The sequence below is a fragment of the Trichosurus vulpecula genome, chromosome 3 (genome assembly GCF_011100635.1).
Source record: "Trichosurus vulpecula isolate mTriVul1 chromosome 3, mTriVul1.pri, whole genome shotgun sequence".
Lineage (NCBI taxonomy): Eukaryota > Metazoa > Chordata > Mammalia > Diprotodontia > Phalangeridae > Trichosurus > Trichosurus vulpecula.
Window position 1 is genome coordinate 283,165,055 of NC_050575.1, and position 5,033 is coordinate 283,170,087.

At 34.0% G+C, this 5,033-nt stretch overlaps 1 pseudogene; it reads left to right on the forward strand.

Moving 5' to 3' along the window:
* Positions 1 to 576: 576 nt before the first annotated feature.
* Positions 577 to 916, forward strand: LOC118842488 (annotated as a pseudogene).
* Positions 917 to 5,033: the final 4,117 nt, after the last annotated feature.

Consider the following 5,033-nt stretch of genomic DNA (forward strand, 5'->3'; position numbering starts at 1 on the left):
TACAAGATTTATCAGAGTAAATGATAGGTAATCTCAGAGGGACAGAGCCGGGGTAGAAAAAGGAACCAGGAAAGTCTTCTTGCAGAAGGTAAGATGTGGACTAAGTCTTGAAGGAAGCCAGCAGGAGGAGGTAGAAATGAGGAGGGGGAGAGTTCTAGGCATGGGGGGACGATCAGTGAAAAGGCACAGAGTTATGTGTGAGGAACCACCAAAAAGGCCTGTGTAGCTGGATCATAGTGTAGGTGGAGGGGACTGAAGTGAAAGAAGACCCAAAAGGCAGGGACAAGAGATTTTGAAAGAAGAAAAAAAATGTTTCTTATATCTATCCATTTCTCTTCAGTCCTAATAACTCTATCCCAGTGCTTTTCATAGATGCTTAAATTAGTGTAAGAATTCTCTGATTTGAGAGACGGCGGAGGGCTGCTGGTGCCGCGGGGGGAGGGAGCGGGGAGCGACCGCCCTGGGAGAAAGGGCTGTGGCGGTGAGTGGGGACAGAGCTGTGGCCGCTGCGGAACTGACAAGAAGGTGTTTTGTTAAAATTCCTGTGGAAACAAAATATAATTTCATAAGGAGATAATGGATGGAAAAGAGAAAACATATGGCGGGTGTAAGGGCCCAGATGCTATGCATGTGAAATTGCTATCTTCCGATGGTCATGAATTTATTGTAAAAAGGGAGCATCCTTTAACGTCAGAAACAATAAAAGCCATGTTAAAGTGGCTCGGGTCAGTATGCTGAAAATGAAACCAATGAAGTTAATTTTAGAGAAATTCCATCACACGTGCTATCAAAAGTATGCATGTATTTTACCTACAAGGTTCGCTACGCTAACCGCACTACAGAGATTCCTGAATTCCCAATAGCACCTGAAATTGCGCTGGAATTGCTGATGGCTGCGAACTTCCTAGATTTTTAAATAAAATAAATTATGATAAACTGTTAACTTTTTCAGTATTTAATGTCTGTAGTTCAGTTAGTAACATTTTTCATATAGCATGTTGTGTGTGTGGCGGGGGTGAGGGTGGTGGGCTTGGAGTGGGGGGGTGGTTGAGAATTGTAGAGTTCATTGCAAAGCAGATACTTTCAATCCTTTTGCATAGCAATCAGAGTTGAAATTTGTTTTGCAATTTAAATAAAATAAAGACTTACTAAATGAGAAATAAACAAATATGCCAATTAGTAGATAGCTATGCCATATCCTTTAGATGTGGCTTTAAATATTAGAACAACGATTATAGCAAGTACTAAAATTTCGGCAAATAGTACAGGTTTATACTGGCTAAGTATTTTTAGGTTTTTTTTTTTTGTTATTTTTGGACAGGTGGGGTTAACTTGAACCTACCATATCATAGCTGTCTAGCATTATTAGTTATGCAACTATTTTGCATTGTCAACTTGTGTTTATAAATATGGCTTGGCCAAAATATTAATTTTTAATTACTCTTGAATACATAAGAATGATCTTACATGTCTTTTGATAAATTGCAATTGTCTTAGCATATCAGTGTATCTGCATATTTGGTTTTGTCATGCAACTTAAATGATACTTTTCTTTTAAACTGTTACGGAAGATTGATAGGAATAGCTTTTGGGGTGGTGAATTTTTAAGAACTTTAGCCAAACTGTCAATAAGTAACCACAGTAATAGATAGCTTTGGCTCTGGAAACTTAGGGATGGTCATACAATATACTTTTTGAACAATCCAAAGTACTGTACTTAATCATTAGCTAAAAAAGCTTCTTTTGCAATTTGCTTTTCATTTACTACATTAATAAATCATTATTTAAATGTATTAAAATAAGGTCATGACAAAATTTATCTACCATCCCCCCACTCCTGCCCCCCAAAACTAGAATTGAATAAAGAAAGCAATCTAAATACTCTTTATGGGACTTAATAAGTGGAATTCATGGTAAGAGCTTGGCATACAGCATCTTAATGGTTTGTGGGTTCAGTTTTATTGATGGTCAGATCATGTCTTCTTTGTATGTAGTGGCTATATAGAAAATTGCTGATATTAAGAAATAAAGCCTATATATAACAGAAGTAATGACCACACCAGTGTGATAAGGCTTTTACTTAGTGAAAATGAACATTACTTTAACCTTTTAGGATTATGAAAGACAAATAAAAACTTCAGTCAGAGTATCTTTTTCCTAGGTAAGGAGTCAAGAACCTGAAGGTTGAGTTTTAGTTTCCTACTTTTCAAATAGTGGAGAATAAGTTATGCAAATGTAAATTTAAATACTGGTGACTAGGTTCTTTTCATTCATTCCATAAATTACCAAGAAAAAAATTAATCAGCAAACCTAATCACTTTGTTCTTAATCTTGAGTGAAAACAGTTGTTACATCTGTTTCAGTAATTCATTAAGACGAACTCTGGTGACAGTACTGAAGTATTTACTAATATTTGCTTATCAAGTGCAGAGACTTTTAATGCTAGATGGTGACAAAAATAACAATTATGCACAGATATAATGATCTTATATGTCAAGATGGTAGTAGAAACTACATTTCTAATGGGCTCTGTCATAGTAGATTATCTTTTTAACTCATGGCTACATTTGAACACATCATAAAATACTAAAATTGATGTCCATAGTTTAGTATGGCTAGAATTCAGATAAGGGGAGATTATATATTTCAAAAGTGGTACTGCATGATAAGTGAGAAAATATTTACTAAGGAATATGAAATATTATGTATTGTATATGTAGTCTTGGCCTTATTTTCAAAAGCATTAAATTCCTCAGTTCATGGTTTTTATTTTTACATTAGGCATTTTCAATCATTGTATTCTTGTATACCCAGAATGATTATGTATCACTGATTTGATTTAATTTAAGAGATTTTAATAGTGTATATCATTCAAATCTATAATTTTTTCTGAAATTGGTATTAGCTTATTTTTTAAATTCCATTTAAAACTGTACCCGTCTTTTTTTCTACATTGTAGCATTTGTAGCACATAGGATTCTATTATAAATAAAATCCTTTACAGCAACATCTGCTTATATTTCATTGTCCCTTGAATAAATTATCTTAAGTATTAAAAAAAGAATCCTCTGATTTCAATGCCTTACCCTATCCTATCACTGCCAGTTTATGTTCAAATATTCAAATAGATCCTTGAACTCATCAATTTGAATATTCCCCATAACAATGCCAATCTCATGCCTGCCGACCTACCTTTTGCTACTCTTATCTATGTCTTTATAAATTTGGGGGGAGGAGTTGTGAAGAAAGAGAGGAGGGGTCTTCCCAACTTACTGGGAGACATTCTTATTTTCTCTTGTCATCATAAGGATACCAGTGGAGCACTCAGGCAGTCCTTTTGTTATTTCTAGCCCTCACCACATGATCATCTCTTTTTTGATCATCAATTCCCTGATGTCTTCTTTACTCTAGTTCTTCAAAGTTCCTTATTTATTATGATGCAGCCTGCTCAAACACACCATAAATCTCATCATTGACCTTTGAATGGTGTTATTTTCCCATTCTTTGAGACTGTTGCAGCCACATAACTGCCAAATTATTTTTCTGTAATACCACTTTCACCGTCACTGCTCTGACAAGAATCTATAATAGCACTCTATTGTCTAAATTTTCCTTTCTGACTTTCAATTATTTCTATAATTTACTTTCACTCTACCTACCAAACTTTATTTTTGTATCCTTACTTAAGATAAACTCTCTACTCTAACATGATGGGGAGTTGGTGAGCAGGAGTGCTTAGCTTCCAGAAAGATATGCTGATATGTAGTTGAAGTGCCTTGGAGAAATTTAGAGTAACCACATTCTAAGATGAGGAGACTCTTTGATGGGGTGGCTATGGAATAGGAATTAGGGTGCATTAAAAAAAGACACTAGTTAGCCAGAGCCCGTTTTCTTTGTGAAGGCTCTTTCATACTTTGTGGTATTGCATAAGAAGGATGAGCTGCTAAAAGTCTCCAGGTAGGGGAGAGTCCTTGTGCCCTCAAAACCAATATGAAGATGAGAATTCATGGCTCTGCTGGCGTTTCTGTCTCTGCTGTGTCCATTCTTTCTTTTAGATGAAGGAGATTGGAGATTGTAATGATCTTGGCAGCTTTTATATTGTCTAGGAAGCAAACTACCAAGAAGATCAGAAATGGAGTCCATGATGGGTTTACTGGCTAGCCTGTCCAGCATCAATGCCCCAAAGAATGATTAAGTATTCTCTTTCCTCTTCTGTTAATCTAGATAATATGTATGTATATACATATTTAAATATTCTATTTTACTTAGATTGTCAGATTTATTGACATATAGTTGGGAAAAAATACCTTCTAAGAAGTGCTTTAATTTCCTCTTCATTTGTGGCAAATTCACCCATTTCATTTTTTGATACTGGTAATTTGGTTTTCTTTTTTAAACATCAAATTAATTAATGGTTATCTTTTGTTCATAAAACCAGCTTTTAGTTTTAAATATTACTTCAATTGTTTTCTTTCAATTTTATTAATCTCTCCTTTCATTTTCAGGATTTCCAATTTGGTATTTAATTGGGGATTTATTTGTTCTTTTTTTAGATTTTTTTTTGTTGCATGCCAAATTCATTGATCTGCTCTTTCTCTATTTTATTGATGTAAGCATTTAGAGATACACATTTTCACTTAAGGACTGCTTTGGTTATATCCCATAAATTTTGGCATATTGTCCCATTGTTGTTATTTTCTTTAACTAAATTATTGATTGTTTCTATGATTTGATCTTTGGACTTAGATTATTTAGATTAGATTTAGATTATTTAGTTTAGATTTAGATTATTTAGTTTCCAATTAATTTTTAATTTATAGTTCAGACCATAATGCAATAATTGTCTAAAAAGGGCGCATTTAATATTTCTGCTTTTCTGCATTTGTTCATGAGATTTTTGATGACCTGATATGTGGTCAGTTTTTTTTGAAGGTGCCATGTACAGTTGAGAAAAATGTATATACCTTTCTATTTCCATTCCGTTTTCTCCAGAGGTCTATCATATCTAACTTTTCTAAAAAATTATCTTTTAA